Source organism: Pararge aegeria, chromosome 4, assembly GCF_905163445.1.
Source record: "Pararge aegeria chromosome 4, ilParAegt1.1, whole genome shotgun sequence".
NCBI classification, from domain to species: Eukaryota; Metazoa; Arthropoda; class Insecta; order Lepidoptera; family Nymphalidae; genus Pararge; species Pararge aegeria.
Window position 1 is genome coordinate 13,397,979 of NC_053183.1, and position 21,152 is coordinate 13,419,130.

The 21,152-nt window shown below is 33.5% G+C and overlaps 1 protein-coding gene across 4 annotated transcripts in view; it reads right to left on the reverse strand.

Moving 5' to 3' along the window:
- Positions 1–21,152, reverse strand: part of LOC120637619 (TLD domain-containing protein 2) — a 185,805-nt gene that overhangs the window by 162,703 nt on the left and 1,950 nt on the right. The gene's annotated exons all lie outside the window — the stretch shown is intronic.

The following is a 21,152-nucleotide window of genomic DNA, read 5'->3' on the forward strand; positions in this document are numbered from 1 at the left end:
GAAATATTTTTTATTTTATTAAAATGTTAACGGCATCCAATGACATCATGTTTATTCTATTATCACGAGCTCTAGTACCTACGCTTTCATTCATCAATGAAGAAGCAAACCATACTAGCCCTCTCCAACTCTTTAGCTATCAGTACAACTTACATGTCTATATATCAAAAAAACTACCAAATAAAAATTCTAACCTATAAAAATTTCATTCAGCATTTTAATGAGATACTCGCTAGATAACTTTTACAAATCTACAAGATTAGTATTTCAGATGCAACCGTGAACTCTTTAATTTTATTTATCATAGGATTATGGAATTTTATATACTTTTTTATAAAATTTACGAATTACTTTGTTAATCGTAAGCAATGAGAAAAGTTGCTTTAGTATTTTTTGAGCTGTATTTTTGCATGTAGGCGAAAGCATATCTGTCAATTTAAATCTTTTTGGGAAATGTCAAAATAGGTATATAGTGTAGTGAGAGAGAGAGAGAGAGATAAAGGTGAAGGAAAGCATAGAGATGTGCTTACAATTTTATAGCTGTTCAAATAAAACTAATTTTATAAGAAAATGTTTGTTTTAAGCAGTGGCGTGCACAGGGTTTTTGAGCAGGGTATGCATAACTTCGCATTTCTGAGTTGTACAAAAAAAAATTTAGGGTAGGCAGAGCTTTTGTGCGTGTATGAAGTGTACGCCACTGGTTTTAAAGTGTTAAATTGTTTCCTAACTTAGATGTATATTTGTGACGGAATTTAGGCTGAGATCTTAGCGTAGCGTAGCCATATCTAAGACTTAACTTTAGAACTAGGCCAATATCAGTTTTTACAATTTAAGGGCTGGTCGCCTAAAATCTAAATAGCTACGCGTGCTTCACAAAAAAAAAATATATTTTTTTTAAATTTGGATCAAATATTACATTGCTCTAAAGCACATTTAAGGCTAATAACCCCGTTTGAAGTTTAACTTCGTCGCTCTTAGATAAACTCAGCATTATCTGGGATACGTCTATAAAATCCACATCAAAGATTATGTTAACCGTTATCTCAGCCAAGTCTTACAAGGAAGAAAAGTCTGAGTAGAGTCTAGGTCCGCTTTATAGTAAATAGATTTTACATTTGAAGTGGCAACATTTGTATTATTTAACAAGCTTTTTTTTATATAATATTTACTTAGTTCCACCAGTCGCGGTGTCTGTTCGTCTGTAATCAAACACCTGTCGCAAGTTAAATTTGACCCACTTCCTGGTTTCCGAAAAGCTGAAATTTTGCATACATGTGTAAATCTGATGACAATACAGTATTATTATTACTTCCAGCTAATCTGTTATGTAGGCGGAATGTGGCCATGGGAGCTCTTTAATAGAACTTCTTGACTCGAACGAATCTGGTACTAGGTTATCATAATTAAGTTGGTTTACTATAACTTATAATAAAAAATATTGTTGATATCTACAATAACCATATCAACTATCACTTTTAAGTTATTTTTTTACATGCATCTAATAAAAGCTTGTTTATAAAAAACAGAAGTACCTACTCGATAAGCGTATATAAATATGTATGAAGGTATAGTTGATTGATAGTGGAATTAGTCGTTTATCGTATAGTATATAGTATCACAGAATTAAGGACATCCAGAAATCAAAAATTATTAAAAACGCCCCGCGCACGTCTCACTTCACACCCGCGGAATGTTGCTAGATCACAATTTCCCCATTTTTCCCACTTTCCCCATTTTATCGTAAAAGATTAGAACTTTAGCGGTGAAATAATTACTATCAATACGATTATCACGTTTATATATGTCTTTGATTCTGTGGACAGGATATTACAAAAATCCCAAGTAACAACTTTAGTAATAAGGATGTTTTTTATTTGACTACATTCCATAAATGATAAATTACAAACCGAACACTAAAAAAAAAATATCTATCAAATATCTCCACATAAAGAGTATCTGGCGTATAAATATTATTGTATGTTCCAGACTCAAATAGTATAATTTCGTTAATTTTTTTAATAATTATGACCAAAATCAATATATTATATTTCAGCCAAAATCACCCAGAAAACTAAAAAACCTCGTTTTGCAGACAACTAAATTGATTGTTTTTTTTTTAATAGTTGTGAATATTGACGGGAGACATATGTCTAAAGCATTGTGCATATACTGGAAGCTAAGACTAATTTATAAGTAGCAGATTTTTTTTCAACTATTCATATAGTGCGACAGCAATATAAATTAAAAAGTGCAGCTCCTAACATTAAGTGCAATGCAAAGATTCTTATGGTCTTAATATTTTGTAAAGCAAAGAAAACGTCACACATAATCACTCTTCATATTACACCAGGCGCTGGCGCATCGACTTCCGTAAACAGGTTCTAGAGCATACGTGCTACATCGTAAATAACGTCGTACAGATTTTACAACCAACACAAACAATAGTACCATAATAATTTTGCAGAATATACGCAAAACCAGTTTACACACCTCTATTATCGGCGCACTGCCTGTTCTGGTATTTAACTTCTAAGGCCAAGGCTCGTTGCCATTTGCAAGTGCGAAACATTCAGCGGTTAGAATATAATTTAATTTTAAAAAGAGGTTTGTTTGCTTCGTGCTATATTTACTAACCACATTCTTAGACAGACTTGAACTGTACCCTATTGGAACTTTAGCATAGGCACCAATAAATGGCCTCTTTGATTTCTCGAGTCATCCGAACATCTAAAGTCTAAGGGACGTATGAGCCAGGCTCAGTCCAATGCGTCACTTTAGGTCTGACGTTACCCTGAGCCGTGGTCAAGCCTGTCTTTATGATCAAATTCACTCCGACTATTTCGATTGCTCAACTTCAACTACCCAACACCCGTGGTCATACTGCAGCAGCCACTATTGTTAGCAACTATATGAATATGACAAACAATAAAGCCCAAAACCTAAACATAAGGCATTTGTGACGGAACTAGTTATATCCCGTTGCGCATTTGTTTGATTTTATAAAATCCCTTGGGAACCTTAGGTCTTTCGTTTGTAAACTATATTGCACACACATTTAATAAAACAGAAATAAAATAACTGTAAAAATCTTATCGCTGAAGCGATCTTTCCCAGATAACCTTTGACGAGATGAAGTCCAACAAAACAATCCATTTTTTTAAAAGTATTTAAAGGAGAAAGTTCAGCTCGAATTTAAAACAAACATAATATCAGAGTATTATTTTAGTCCATTCCGACGCTCTGCAACTCTTGCAACAAGACGCAATTATTAATTGTAGTGCAAACATAGTATAACATAATATGCAGCGATTATAAACATTAAACAGACTTGAATAGCTAAATTTAATATTTGTGTACGAGTAAATACTACAACAAATGTTACTAAAGAACAGTTAATTACTTCCTTAGTAGCTCATTAGTAGTTAGTGAGCCAGCAAGAGCGGCTGCGATAGTGACCATTTAAGCATTTATATAATATGAACTTTATATTATGCAAGGTCATTTTAAAAAGGGGATACTAGGACAACACCCGTAAAAAGTAACACTAGTACTCAATTTAGAAAAAGTAATATAGATGATATACGTGCCCTCACGATGTTTTTCCTTCACCGTTGAAGCAAGTGATATTTTTATTGATTAGTATCTTTTGTACATGGACAATATATAATCTTTTATATATATAAAATTAAATTTAAAAAATTGAAGAATCAACCCGTGATTTACAAATTTGCAATTAGACTAATATTTTAAAGTCCTCTACAAGTTTTTTTAACAATCCTTTGAATATGAAAATTTGATTTATCTAGAAGTCCGTATATAGTATCCGAACGAAATTGCTGGGAAAATTGATTTATATTGGACTTATATAGCTAACGCTAATACAAGACAGTGTTAACAGTCTTAAAGTTATAGCACGAGTGATGGAGCATGCCTCGGAATACATACGAGTATGCAAAATGACGTGAGAAAAAAATTCATTATGCATTTTTGTCACGCCGCAAACACAACAGCAGCTCTTTATGTACATACAAGCGGTCCCTTCCGACTTCGTCCGCATTAAACTTCTGATAAGTATATTTGACACATTAAATGTTTCATCACACCGCATTGAATTATGGTCCCAGTTTTTTTTTAATTTAACTGGTAGTTGTAATAAGGAATAAACTTTTTAGCACAATTGTTAGTGAAAAAATAAATAACGATAGCGGTTACCCACGCCTTCAAAGTGAAGCAACATTTATACATTTAAATTAATGTTATAAAAAGGAAAGATTTGTTTGTTTTTCTTGTTCTTCTATCTACCTATATAAAATTGAAAGTCCTGACTAACTGATAATCAAAGCACATCCTAAACCGCTAGGGTTAGAACCTTGGAATTTTGACAGTTAATATCAGAAATATGTGTACCGCAGTTTTCGAACGAAATACGACTGAATAGCCTCCTAAACTCCTAAACCCCTGGACAGAAATTTTGTTACGTGTATTCTTTATAATGTAAAGGTATCCACTAAGAAACGATATTTTGAAATTCCACCCCAAACCGAGTCAACTGAGTCAAAGGAGAGTCAAATGTTATAAAACATTACAAACCCAACATTTTTAAATGTATGTACTAATGTACACGTATTCAAAATACTATAGGTAGGACCGCTAACACTTCATAAAAAAATTAGAATTTTCTAGCTATCCTTCTGCATACGAGTCAACTTAGAGAATGATTGACAACTTTGGTAGTATAATGACATATGATACTATATATCAGGAGTACAGTTTTCGGATGATAAATAGTGTAATAGTGCGTAAGACAACATATTAGTCTATATAAACAAAAAGTGGATATAAACAGTCGACTTACAAGCATATCGTCTGCGAAAGGTACAGAAGTAATTTGTAGGATTAAGTATACGTAATTATAATATGATTCCTAAGGTAATTTTGGACCTACCTACGCATAAGTTTAAAGAATATGTTAAAACACATTTATTAAAGCGAGGTTACTGTACAATTGATGAATTTGCAAGGTTGACAAGGTTGCTTGGAAGCATCCAACTCCGCTTTCATCTCTCACAAGATAGAAAAATAAATGTTAAAATGTAAAATGTAAATTGTTGATGTTGGAAAAGAGCAACTGCTGAGTTTCTTGCCGGCTTCTTATCGGTAGAATCTGCCTTCCGAACAACCGGTGGTAGAGTCACTACAGACAGACTTGACGTTTCAAAAGGGCCTACTTCTAAATAAATGAATTTAGAATTTTTTGAAAAAAAGGGTCTCTAAGAAATTTAAAAACGCGGACTAAGTCGCGGGCAATAAATAAACTCTGACGCTACTCAACCGATTTTAATAACTATTTTTAAAAATTTATTTCATATTTTATCCATAAGTAACAAAGCCTATAATCGTAAACAAGCCAAAATAGCTCATTTTAGGTCAAAAATAATTAAAAGATTCAATCAACATTATGAGTTATACAATTTTAATCGTTACAAAAAATTATCATTTTGTTTTCAAGACAATAATATAAATGAAAAATTGTGCATTTAGTTACGATTCAAACAGCTAGTTACATATGAAATCATGATCAAGACAATATAGTTTCGAATAACTCTGCCCTAAATATTGGTGTGCAAACCAGTGGAACTGGTTGAAATTGAATTATTTATTCAAGACTGCTTAAGGATTTGGCATAACCCAAGCTCGGAGCACATATTTTAGTTATATTCCTAGTAGGTAGTTGAGTTACGAATTCAGCTGTCATTTAAAAATACATAGTGGAACCGAGTCCGATTTTATGAACGGAAGGAACGAAAAGAAAATAACAAACATTTTAAAGCGTGAAGTATTTTTCTATACCTAGTTATGTAATACACACGTGGGAAAACTTGATTCTCTCTCAAGCGTAACATTTAATCATTATAAATATATTCGTCTTCATTTCCGTTCTTAATTTTTTTTTCGGCCTTCGACTATGTATCTAAACAGTGCGGACTTTATTTAACTGATTATGTCATTTTGAAGTTGTTAGACACAGAATAATTAATCGTCTTGATTAATTATTCTGTGTCCACGCTGTACTTTTATAACACTATCTTGACTAACTTACTTGCTGACCCAGATAAAACAACTTTAACTTACAGCTGAAGAAAATAAACATTATAAACTTTTCTTATAATCCCTAAGAGCAAAAAACGTGGGATTAAAGTTTTTATGAGGGTCCTGGAATGTTTTTACATAACAACATAAGATGTAGGAAGTTGAAAATCTAGTATGTGGCCATTTCTTATAGTTTTTGTAAATGAGAGTTCACATACTGTTTGTATTCACTATTATTTCATTATTTAGCTATTGATTTTGAAAAGTAACAACTGGTTGTGATATGTACTAGCAATTTTACAGATTTTGCATTAAGAATTTCAATAATACTGACAGCAAAATCAATAGCAACTTTCACAAAAAAAAATTGCACTCCTACAAAAGTAGCAGTCCGAAAGACACGTGAGATTAGTACCCACGAAGAGGCATTAGCAAAGAATAAATATTAGACAATAGAACAATGACTAAACAGAAGATTTTGATTACAATGTCATTTGAATTTCATATCTAGGACATTTACATGGTATCACAAAACTATCAATTTACTTTAAACTTGAATTTTGCCACTGGACGTTTGTTTTTCGATATAGGTTATAGACATGTTGTTTTGAAACATTGGTATTCGTTTTTTCGCCGTTATTTAACTAAGGATTTCTTCTTCTTACAACGCATTTAGCGCAACATATACGCCAACAGTTTATTTTTGCATCAACAGATGCGTTGAAACCGATTCAATTTACATTTCTGTAAAGTCAATCTGCAATTTATCACGGTAAATAATGCCAAAGAACTGCGGACAGTGCCAAATGCCAATCTCTTAAACATATAGACAAGAACCTTCAAACTTATCTCAATTTACAGTTCTGTTTTCCAATCGTCTTAATGTTCTACAGGCAAACCTTTGTTAAATTGTTCGTATAAACTTCTCCGCAGTATAATCTACAGGAATTACGTAGAGCCCAGTGTAGCAGTTATACTCGGGCTAGCGAATTTACTACGTCACGCTATTGTGCAACGTCCGCCCGCGACAATCCATTATCTGTCACCGCTTCCCCTTTTCGCGTGCTATGTTCTTGAATTCGCTCCACGAACCTACGTGTCACAATAGAAAGTATGTACGTATAGTTTGCAACCGACGAGATCAATACGATAAAAACAGATGTACTAGCTAACGAGGGATCGGAGAATTCATTCGTTTGTACCATTTCCGTATAGGTGATGTGCCAAATTGAGATCTGCTTTGGCTCAGATAGAAATATTTTAAAGCTAGCTTAAATTTTACTGCAAGAGCAATTGAATAACCACTTGCATTCCAATTGCAATACATTTTAGTTTTTATTACCCTCTTCGATGAGTTATCAAGTATTCGATTAGATGATAACAGCATTCATCGAGCACTATAATCACTCGATATCTTTTAGTATTGATTGTTGCTAAAGTGCAGTATTCACTTCTAATAAATTACAAATCCTATAAAATGGAGAAAATGTAACAATATGGCATAGGAAGAGCGCAATTGGTTTTCGAAAACATCGGCATCAAGTTTAAGAGGACGTGTCAGTAAATTAAGTTTAGGTGCGAGTACAGCGATCGCAGGGTGACAGCAAGAGGCGAAAGCAGGTATCGATCGGCCCTAACCTCAGCTCGTAGCGCCCCCGCCCGCACCCTCGCCCGCGTGCCTTACGTAAGTCCAGCTGATCGCACCCACCCTGTAACCTTGGCAACGACCACAGAGCACGCTTTCTTGAGACAGTTTCGAAACAACAGCCCGTCCCCAGCGAATTCTAACCAATAGTATTTTGTTTACTTAAGACCAGTTTGACAACTCGACTAAAAATATGTCACATAATCTAAATTTCTCTTTAATCTTAAATTCTCCGAAAGTAAAATATCAATTGATATCTCAGTTAAATAGAATTCGACTGGTTATCGTCTAACTCAATATTAAAATAGGCTTTACTTGTCCTGTTTTTAAACTTTTATTTAATAATTAACATTACATTACTTTTATTGTACAGTATGTTAAAAGCTGGGCGGAAAATATTTCAATACATGTATTAACAATCAGTAATTCATATTTGTCACACGCAAGCATAACTTTTCCTTGATTCCAAAATACTACACATACTTAGTATTTTTCATTAATGGTAAATGTATAAATTTCATAAAAACAATAAACCTAATGAAAATCTGATATATTTCCAAAACTGGATACCTTTTTGCTACATGATTAAAAAATCACCTTATTATCCTAAAAATCACCTAAACATCACTGGAAGTAGTAGTATTAAAAGCAACGAATAAAAGACGAAAACGGTCGAGTGAAAAAAAACAAAAGACCTGACTGAACTACGTTGTAATGGGAAGAGCATCTGCTTATAATATGTATAGGTATCTACTGACGCCCACGTAGGTATCGGTTAAACTACATCATACATACAAGGTATAGTCAAGTAGATCTCTAAAACGTAACAAGCCGGTAACGATATTTAGAAATTCAGAACTCAATTTATGCGAAAACGTATTTTGTAAATCAGCGACTTATCGGATTGGCATTTAGCCATTAACAACACGCTAATCAGCTGCTATTTCACGCATTATTTACTAGTCTTTATGTACAAAATGCACCGTGAACCAATTTTTGTTTGCTATAACCAGATATTTTTTCACCGGAGCATGGTGTAATAAAAAAAATGCATGATTTACATAGAGTTAAAAAAAATCACTACTTATTTCATCACTTAACTATAACTACACATCAATGCCTAATATTTTATTTTTATCTATTGAATATGAGTGATCATTACAATATTATGTTTTTCAAATGTTACAAACAAAACGGTCAATCAAATGAATCTAACATCACTAAGTGACGATGATGATACCAACTTTTAGTGATTGAAATAATAAATGACAAAGACATTTCATCCTTAATTATGTTTGATGACAGATGAAGTGCAGAAGCATCTAATGTGGTCCATGCATCAATGCAACGAACCAAAGTGTGAAATTCGCATGAAGAAGCGCTGACGGTGGGTTTAACGGCATATCGCGCACACGTCTGCTCCGAAGGCTGGAAACGTGCAACTGTACGAAAGAGAGACTAGCAAGGGGGAGGGTGCGCGGGGAGGAGCGGCGCATGTCGATGGCGCCCGACGTGGGACCTCACCCTTTCTCTTTTTTATAATCACAGAACGATTTATCGACACCGTGCAAAACAATATATCTGATACGATCAATTACAAAAGAACATTGTGATGTTCGATGTCATTATTATTTATCAGATCAGCACGGCTAGCATGGGCAGAAGACATTTTCCTCCCCGGGGAAGGGATAAACTTTAATCTTCTCTTACAGTTTTATCAACTCTCCGAGCATTGGCACACAAATGGAAATAATATCCAAATAACATACGTGTAATAATAAACGGGGTAAACTTCTCCTATTCCCTATTGCAGTGTTTCAGTAGGTGGATATGTTAATTTTATCACTTCTCAGGGGATATAATCGGGGGATATAAAATTATATTTACACTCGTGTACGTGATAAATGCTCCTATAATGCACCTTCCAACCAAAGTAGAGCTAAAATATTTAAATTTGTATTTTAATGATCATATTCTAACATCATATGATAGACCAAGAATCCTTTGCGATGGTAAATAAGTTTTGAAGTGTTCAAAAGACCGTAAGGAGCAGCATGTTTTAATAAGCCAGAGGGAATTGTACACAGACAATTCACTGGTTTAGTACTCAATGGAATGGAAATGGAAACTAACAGTTGTACAGTTTAGTGTTAGTTATTTAAATGTATTAGTGTTTCGTAATTAAATGTTTATCTCATTTATCATGTAAAAAATGCAAATATAATTTGAAATATAGTTCTTGTTATCCTACAAATCAAATTTTAGAACCGATTTTGGTTGCTTTTATTATTATTTAAGTGTTAGAAATCATAGAAAGTGAATTGAGATTTACAATGATTTGATCAAAAAATAACTTGTGAAGTCAACATCTCCAGAGGATGCTACGGTTTTGGAGCGAAACCTGCGTAAAGGGTAGATACATTGCCAAAGATCCGTTTGGTGTGAGTATTGATTTAAGATATTACAAATTACACCATATAGATTCTCCTGCTTTCCGCGGAGTTTAGCAAATTAAGCTTAATTTTCATAATTAACTCGTAACTTCACTCTTTACCAGGTAAGCCTTTACATAAATCAACAAAGAAAAAAGTCTGAGCAGTCCAACCTAAGGTGTTATTTTCTTCATGCTTGTATACACCTACTAAGGTGCACCACTTGTATCGATTTGAAATTACATTGCAGTGCAATAAATGGTTTAGTAGTCCTACTTTAGCTTTATCGATCTTCTGAACCACAGCGATGAAATTGGATGTAACATGGGCTTATATCTTAACTCACAGTTAAACGGACACACAGTTTTGAACTTCTGTTTACCCAAATCAGATTTTAAAAGTATTGTAGCTGCTATTTGTAAAAATAGGAATTTGTATGATACTAAAACTAATTTAATTATCCTAATAGGAAATAGAGGAAATGTCAACAAACCCGATCTAATTAAACTTTTTGATTCTCTAAATACTTTAAATGTAAATAGTATAGTATTGTACACATTTCCTTATTGTGATAGTTTGCCACACCAAGAAAATACTATTAGATATAATTTAAACATGACTTTGTACAACTTATGTACATATAATAAAAAAATTCATATTATTGACTTTAGCAAGTGTGCTAGTCCTTCTTATAATTTGTACCGAGATAGGTATTACCTATCACACTATTTTAAACGACAGATAGCTGTTTCGCTATCATATTTTTTTACAATTACAGCCAAGAACTTGGCTAAACAAGCTGCTTTTATTGAGCAGTGTAATAATTCTGACATTAACACCTTGGAAATCATTCCAAGTCATTCTACTTTAAACTAGTTAAGGAGACAACAGAGGTTTCCTCTTGCTTAGATAAACAGACAACTGAGACTATCTCTGGCATATATAATATAAATTATATTAAGGCATTGCACAATTTAAAAGTAAACCAAAAAATATACAAAAAATCTAATTCTAATCATATCAACTTGGTTCACCAAAATATTCAATGTATTAAAGGAAAGGACTTAGAGATTGAATTATTTTTGAATGATTTCAACATTTGAAGAAGACTCATGAATACTTGTTTAATTTTGGTAACCACCAGGTTGGTAGTTCGTTCACCAGAGTTACTGCAATTCATGGAGGCTCTTTAATACTATTAAATAAAAATTTAAAATTTAAAAACAGAAATGATATTGTGAGCCTGTCTGTTGAACGGACAATAGAGCTAGCCTCGGTCGAATTAGAGCATTTAATAATTGTCACTGTATATAGACCACCCTTGTCTAACTTTGAACTTTTTGAAAAGGTAATGGATGAAGTGTTATTTAAAATATCAAAGTCAAATAAAAAGTTAATAGTTTGCGGAGACTTTAATGTAAACATCTTAGAACGTAATTGTTTAAGTGTTAATTTATTAAATTTATTTAAAACATACAATCTTACAAATATGTTCATGGAACCAACAAGAATTACTGCCACTAGCGCCACATGTTTGGATAACATTTTTACGAATATAATTCCAATAAGTAAACACATAATTAATAAATTAGATTCTGATCATTGTGGTCAATTAATTCAATTTGAATATTCAATTTATGTTCCAGTAGTTTTAAACGCGATTGCTTCTTGGAAAAGTCCCGATACATACAGAATAAAATAAAAAATAGCAATAACGTAATCAAAACTACTTGGAAAATAATTAATGAGGAGACGGGAAGAGTACCACCGCGGCATAATAACTTTAAACTTAATGTAGATAATAAAGACTTAACATCTGATTTCGAAGTGGCTACTGCTTTTGAAATCTTTTTTACTAACACTCCTATCTCCACCACTAAATCATTGAACTCTTCACCAGATATTGCTCTCTCTCTATTGAAGAATAACGTGCCCGAGTGTAAAAACGCTTTTAAATTCAGCCATGTTAGTGGCTCTGACGTTATTAAAGCCTTTAAATTATTAAATAATAAAAAAACAAGTGACTTGTGGGGCATTTCCGTTGAAGTTCTCAAATCACTAATTGATATCGTTGCACCCGATTTAGCATTAATATTTAATAACTGTATAGATTGTGGTGTGTTTCCTGACTTAATGAAACATAGTAAAATAGTTCCTTTGTTTAAATCGGGTAGTACTTCTGACCCCACTAACTTCAGACCAATATCAGTACTGCCCACTTTCAGTAAAATTTTTGAAAAACTTATTTTAAATCAGTTACTTGCCTATTTTCATAAGTATGATTTACTCCACGTTAAACAATTTGGTTTTACACGGGGTCGCTCAACTATCGACGCTGGTGTTGAGCTAATACATAATATATTTGAAGCTTGGGAGGAGTCACATGATGCACTTGGTGTGTTCTGTGATTTGTCTAAGGCGTTTGATTGTGTTGTACATGAAACGTTAGTCAGAAAACTACACCACTATGGAATTCAGGGTGTAGCTCTCGACTTGATTAGTTACTACTTGCGTGATAGGGTGCAAATGGTAGACGTTAATGGAAAGCGGTCTAATGGGTCATTTGTGAAAATTGGTGTTCCACAGGGTTCTATATTAGGATCTTTTCTATTCCTTATTTACATTAATGACCTGCCTTACCTTGTTAAGGACAATCACGGGATAGTATTGTTTGCTGATGATACATCACTTATGTTTAAAATTAAGAGACGTGAATTAGCTTTAGACGATGTAAACAACTATCTCGCTAAAGTAGTACAATGGTTTGAAGCTAATAATTTGGTTTTAAATGAAAATAAAACTAAGTGCATAAAATTCACATTACCAAATGTTAAACATGTAAAAACCACTATACTACTTAATAATGAGGAATTGAACCCGGTGGATACAACAGTATTTCTAGGAATAACGTTAGATGCTAAACTTCAATGGGGCCCTCATGTAAATAATTGATCGAACAGGCTTAGTTCTGCTGCCTATGCAGTAAAGAAGATACGCCACCTGACAGACATAGAAACTGCTAGGCTAGTCTATTTTAGTTACTTTCACAGCATTATGTCATATGGAATTTTACTATGGGGTAATGCTGCTGATATTGGCACTATTTTCGTGCTGCAGAAGAAGGCTGTTCGTGCGATCTATAAAATGGGTCCGAGAGAGTCATTGAAAGATAAATTTAAAGATGTTAAAATAATGACACTCTATAGCCAATACATATTTGAAAATTTAATGTATGTTCACAAAAATATATCAAAATTTAAAAGAAAATGTGACTGCAATAATTTGAACGTTAGAAGCAAAAATAAACTTGCAGTGCAGTACACTAGACTAAACAAAATAAGCAATTCATTTAAAGGAAATTGTATACAATTTTACAATAAATTACCGGTTGATATCTTGGGGATGTCACTAAAGAAGTTCAAAGTTTGTATTAAGCGAAAGCTTATAGAAAAGTCCTATTATAGTATAAAGGATTACGTAAACGATAAAAAAGCTTGGGTGTAAACAATTGCTCTAACCAGGTTGCTTCTTAAATATTTCCTAATGACAATGTGAGATGGTGATAACAAAAAGAACACCCGGCTAAGTTTGTTGTGGGCTTCTTCTTAGACCAGGGCGCGATTGGAACCCTCGTAGCTTTAGTTTTAAGTTTACGATTGTAGTTATCGCCATCACTACTCACTGCTATGTACACATTTTGTATATAATAACGCATCAAAAGTGCCATCTATGTGCCTATTTGAATAAAGATATATTTGACTTTGACTTTGACTTTGACACACTCAACCTTTATAAGTATCTACATAACCTACTTCAAAAATACTCACACATACTCAATTCCGTGGGAATATTTTATTTATATTATAGTGCAGTGTATTTTAGAAGTTAAGTACAATAAAACCGAATAGACGTTTATTAAAAAAATATGTTAAACACTTAAGGGATGGGTAGAGATTTATCTATCGAATCATTTTCACTTTAACCGTAATTTATGCATTATCTTAAATCATAAATGAGGCTATACAGCTCTAATGGCAAGCCCAAAAAAAGCGTTTAAATTTGCGTCCCATCACGAAATACGTGATTAAACCGTTTTGAGTTGTGATTGCTCTTAATTTTGGACGTGAGATGTCATCAAGGACGTGAGATGCCTAGCCCTAACGGATGGGTGAACGTACTCAGATAGATAAAAAATACGGACTCTGTGTAAATTCGAATACTTTTAAAAATAATGAGTGACTGACGTGAGAGACTATATAGGTACCTATGTTGTAAAAATAAATAAGGGGAGATCATAATATAGACCGTATATTATTACCTAGGTTAGTTCGTGTACAGTAAGTAGGCCGATCTCGAACCCGCAAACCAAACGGCCCGCATCACCGCAAGTCTCTTAGGCAGAAAATATAGATAAACCGAGTAAAAAAAGATCTACTACTTGTCGTTTTTCATTATGATGTGTTAAGGTTGCATACTATAATAATTTAGAACTGATTTTCTGGTTTTTATACCCTCTTAATACCATCGCTTAAAGTAGTGTTACTTTTATAAAGTCGACGTTTTGTTGCAGAACCTTTCATATTTTTGTAGCGCATTTATGTATATGCCAAATAAGCTGCTATTTTACAATATATATAGTAAACATTTAAGAATCTATAAAAAAAAACAAATAATACACAAAATTGAGGACTTCCTCCGACGTCGATTATACAACAAAAACTATTTTTTTCTATAAATAGCAGGCACTTTAAAAAAAATTTGGTACATATAATTTTGTAGTCATAATGAATAATAATTAATAATATTGAACTTCACAACTAACAAAGTAACATCATAGTTGTACCTACTTGTAGATTGTATAGAAATAACAAATAGTGCTTTATCAAGCACGTTTAACTAATGAAAATAAATCTGTTATCAGAAATATGGGAGGCGTCTGCTTGGGTGATAACACTGTGTTATGGCGAAGCGAAAAATTATTTAAGTGTTGAAATTCCATAACTTCCATCTTTATCCTGACGGGTCTGATCACCTTTACCCTAGTATGTAATGTGCACCCTGAAATGTTGTAGCTAACTATGAGCCCAATAAGAGGGAAGTCACTCAGCCAGACAGCCAGCTAGCTATGCTCGAAGTATCTCAACGTGATCAAATAAGAAATGAGGAGATCTATGGAACGAGAGTTATCTCTAGGAGCTGGGAGAACCGACATGATGGACGCTTGGGTACACAAGCGCTAGAATGGCGACCCCCTCTAGTAGACGCAGCGTAATTTTGAATAGATCTCGGACTATGTGGGCAGACGACATGGAACAAAAACGTGTCGCTGGAAGCCGCTGGGCGTAAGCGGCACATGACTGGACTATTTGGAACTCTCTAAAATATTCTGTCGAGCTAATAAAAAAGGCGACTTTTTGTCATATTGCTAAAACGGTGTTTCAGACTAGTGCTCTAGCTACGTATATTACAGGAGGCGGTGGAAACACCAAAACGTATTGCTACAAAGGACCTTATAACTAAGACAGTAAAGTCCATAATTGTGTGTTAACAAGGTAACGCGTAGGTATTCAACAAAGTTATTCCGACAATAGTCATAATTCGAAATGTTACTTGATCATTCCTCCTTTGTATACTATTTCAGAGTAAAATAGCTCCTAGGCATCAGGTAAGTTGTATCAAAGCGGAAGTATGTCGCGACTGAGACAAGTCAGAGCGAAGTGAAATAACTTCCAAGCAAAACAAGTGATCAACTACCTACCATCATCTGCTAGCTGATTAAAGTCTTACACGACTCTCGTAATAAGCGTAGTCATTAGCGCTCATCACAAATCCTCGAAACCCTTCACGAAACAATCTATCTACTTGTACTTATAATAATTTTTTTTTTCATTTTTTCATGTCTGGTTAGCTGTATCATGGCCGCTCATTACGCTGAAAGTCCCGAATGAATTCAAACTAAACTTTGTACGATTTGAATTCATATTGCGAGGTATTGAATTAGGCCGAATATCGGGAAATTTAGCTCAGTTCCTTTGGAAGTCGAGATGAAAGTCTTTGACGATTTTACATCATAACTCCATCAAATGTTAACCAAATTAATGATTATTTTGGACTGGATTAGCTATTCTATTACTTCAGTTTTGCTCAAATTTCGTAGATCTGATGAATATAATATAGAGGACAGATCTCATCAGCGGGCAGCAACAAACTCCTCACTTAATGCTTAACAATACTGAATGCATAAAATGCTGGCATATTTATAAAGACATCAGTGCTAGGACTAAATAAAGAATGTGAGAAATTTTCTTGTTAACCTTCATCATACAAAACAACTAACAATGCGATTTCTTTTCTTATTTTATTAGTTACTAGCCGTTTCCAGCCCGCTTCGCTGGGCGAATTGAAAAAGGAAATAAATTACATTTTATGTTTCATTTTTATTTATTTTTTTCATATTTTTATTATTCTCCTTTTTTTTATTTTTGTATGAACATAAATAGGCCCCGCGGATAGAACTGTAAGCATCGATATTGTTTAGACTTACTCAAATTCCAAATTCCATCGATTTAGCCTGTATCTTTCATCCAGGTGATTTTTCTCACTAATATTCATTGTAACTTTCAATGTGCAATCATTATAACATTTCCGTGCCTTTCTTCCAAAAATTAATAATAATTGATATGAAGAAAAAAATTTGAAATGAGCATTGAAAGTTTAAGTTAAAGTCATTGCAAGTCTCATATGTGAAGTTGAAATCTGTCTAGGTTCAAGTGCGACGAATTTTCTGTTAACTAAAATTTTCTCCGTGACATCAATTTTTTATAGAAAATTAATTGTGCATGTTTTTTATGAATTCTATTGGAATAAGTAACTAAATTTCTTTTCCACATCTCATGTGCTTGGAAAATGCATTCATTTTAATCTGTTACATTTCCGCGATCCCGCAATAAAAGAATTCGTCGGTTATGTAGTCTGCAAAAGTAAAATGAATGTAAAATTCTTAGTCCGTTGATTGGATAGCTACATGTAAAGTTAAGTTTTTGAAACCTCTCAATGACTTTTTCTCCGCTGCCAAAAAGACGATTGTTGTAAGGAAATACACGAATATCCCTACATACACGAAGATCCCCACCAAATTTGGAGTCTGTAGAAGTTACAGGTTAGAAATAAAAATTTTAGATTTTAACACCCACCCCCGCAATTCCTGTCGGAAGTAGACTTTATTGAAATCCATTTTGAGATGTTCTTTATGTGAATAATAAAAGATTCCTACCATATTTAGAATTTTTAGAAGCTATATTTCGAAATTGAAATTTTTTATTGTTAGGTGATTCATTGTAAAATCCGCTCGAAGATCATTTTTATATTACATATAGAATACTCTCACTAAATTTGGAGTCTATAGGAGCTATCGCTTGGAAATTGAAAATTTTCATTGTTAACGCCCCCACAATCTTCTTTGGGGTGGGATATCGTAAAATTTGTTCATAAATCATTTTTACATCACTTATAGAAAAATTTGAAGCTTGTAGGAGCTTTAGCTGGAAAATTAAAAATATTAATTGTTAATACCCACCCCCGCAACCCCCTGTGGGGTGAGCTATCGTAAAATTCGTTCATAGCCTATTTCTACACCTCTTACAGAAGATTCCTACCAAATTTGAAGTCTATAGGAGCTATAGTTTAAAAACGGGAATTGTTCATTGTTAACGTCCCCGCAATCCCCTTTGGGGAATGAATTTCTTAAAATCTATTCATAGCTGACCTCTACATAGCAAAAGTAATATTCCTACCAAGTTTCACGTTTCTAAGTCTTATGGTTCTCGAGATTTCGTGGTAAGTGACTATATAGATGGGAATTCTTCGATTATCATCGAAATTTTTAACTTTTTATCGGGCTTTTTTAAAATTTTCTTACATACAAAACTTTCTCCTGACAATTCTGAAGATAAAAAAAAGCCCAATTGGTCCAGCCGTTCTCCACTACCGTGAGTAGATTCTTAGCTGAATGTAAAAAACCATAATCCGTTTAATACACTCTGTTGAAATCCATGAAAACAAAAGAATCAAGAGAAAATGCTTATCTTTTGTTTTTATTAGCGGGATAAATGTTCATAAAAGTAAAACAGCAATAAAAAAATGAAGGAATGTTGGAATTCAAAAAATAGATAGCCATAAACCATCTAGGAAAAATTTCGCATCGAATGGTGGTAGTTTCATGTCGATACGATCAGTGGTTTAGGCGTGATTGAGCCTCAAACGAAGACCATTTTCATTATATATATATAGATAGGAGTTGAGACATATGGATACAAAATTATCTTTTAAATTTCCAGACGGGCACCCATCCATTTACTGACCGGGTCAGCGTTGCTCGGCCCAGCGCTATCGAATACTATAGTGCGGCTGTTAAGCCACACACTAATAATGCAGTCATTTGTTAAAGGGAATTCAGAGTATTTTAAATACCTAAGGCAAAACGGGAGTTACTCTTTTGGAAGGTCATTTGCGATTGGCAATATTTACGTGATTGAAGGTTCCAAATAGTGTGTGATTAAAGCTCCAAGAGCTAGAACAGATATATTATTCGCCCACACCGCAATCGTTTTATTAAATATGTTGAAATACTATCTTAATATCATAGGTTTGTGTATTTGGCACTTCAAGTACGATTGAAAATACTTTGGTATCTTATTTATTTAGGTAGGCTTAGGCTATGTAAGAGTATGCTGAGTCCCGTAATTTACGCGAGCGAAGCCGCAGGACACATCTAATATTATATATATCTTGGTCCTTAGTACTAATGCATAAGCATAGCATCATCATAGTTGGAAACTATACACAACGTGTAAATAAAAACCGAAATAACACTTCCGAGGCTTTAGGGGTACACTATTTACTGTCTCTGAGACTTATATGTGAAACCGAAACGCTTCTAGTTTTTGAGTACACCACTAACTAAAAAACTAAACACAGTCATAGAAAGATACTATTAGTAAGGTACACGTCGCGTAGCGTAGGTACTATGAGCGTGTCGGTCTTTTATCGTCTATAGGGGTGTCATACGTAAACACTTAAAATGCTTTGAATTAGTTATTTTCCATACAGGAAAAATAAAAATGCTTCTTTTAATTTAATATTTTTATTATTCCTTATGAAATATACTTATGCACCCTTCAACAGTATTTCGTAATTCAGCTACACCTTGTATAATGGCGACCGCAATTATTACGGGTCGACATGACACTGCGACGTCAACCCCTGGATAGAAGCAAGACGAAGAACAATATAGTATGCCGGTACAAAATAAACTCGAAAAAATGAGAAATATAACATCATCGTTATTAACCCATTAAAAGCCCAAAGGCTGTGACCAAGTGCGAATTGGTATGCTTCACACGTGTCTTAGAACATTATGGAGAACTCTCTTTTTTTTATAACATGGCACAACCAACAACTAAAATGGCGTTTTCCTAATAGATCTCGACGACAGTTCTCTAAGCAGCAAACATGGAGGTGTTTGAAACTCCAAAGCACGTGCTGTTCGAGGACATAAGCTTAACAAACCAATGAAATGCTCATGGATTTTCATTCTAACCTGAGGGACCTGCTAGGCTTCTTGAGTTATCTTGGATACCTATCGAGTCTAGAGGGGAAGGAAACAAGCGAAATAGTTTAAACGCTTAGTAAAGACGAAGGAGAATGGAATCTCTATAGAAAGATGGATTTGGTTTCGAATTTCATATAAACTACGGACAAGACTTTTTAATGTTCATGACTGGGCATTAAACCCGCGTCGAGAAGTCTTTAATTAGGTTTTTAAAACGAGAATAATTTTCGAGAAACGTGATTTATCAAAATGGCGCTTTTATCCTTGCTAAATCTTTGTTAAAGCCTATGTAAATAGAGTATGTACGTGAATACAAGAGCTTCGGGATGTAAACAAATCAAAAATATGTTTGGAAACCTATCAATATGTTGCCTTGGATACATTTATTTTATTAGTACTTTTAATTACAAACAAAAACATAAAGCCCGATGGAAATAACAAATGAGTAATAATAACAAAATTTATGATAACACACGCCATTTATTTATCTACATGACCCTTTTTTCAGATAGTATTTATGAGTGTTATTTCTTTACAATCTGTTCAACAAAGTTGCATTTGGTTCAGTTATTTTAAGATTAAATCTTTAAAGCTATATGTAGGTACGCATAAAGCTAAAAATTCTATACAAATAAATAAAACTTAAGTGTCCGTTTGTAATGCCAAAATCAACAGCTTTTTAACAGCGTTTATGTTTGCCTTTCTGTTTGTTTCGACAAATATTCGTAACGGCTGGATCGATTTTGAGGAGACTCATAGGCAGGCAGAGAAGATTTATTTCGCACTTCTTGTTATTGGTCTTAAGCGTAGTGAAATGGGAGTTGAAAAACTATAGGCGAGTACTTTGTTTTTTAAGTAAGGGACATATAGTTTAGAATATATCTCACCCCGCCTCATTTAGAATTTAAGCAAATTAGGGTATTAAAATTTGCCCCATTTAAAAATATTGGATGAAAGTCTCAAGCTAGTAGTTATTTTATTTTTTTATAAAACTGTCCCGTTTAAAAGAAATACCAGTTTTAATAAAGCATTGTTATTGGAATCCAGAGTAACAATAACTCTACTTCACCATACTAATGAAAAAACTAATTTTATATAAAGTGTCTTGAATTATAGTTTTCTAGGTACTTTCAAAATACCATGGTATGTCTGCTTCTTAGCAGTATAATATTTAACGTTTGCAATAAAATGAATGCACCCTAACCTAGCCAATGTTCTTTAGGATCAATAAAGAAACAAGAATTATAAATACTATTTTCTATGTAACTCAACTCAACTCATAATCAACTATTTTTTTCTAAAGTCTGGTATTTTAATTGCTTCATCATACGAATTTAATTTGCTTTGCAGAATTACAGATTGGCTTACATATACA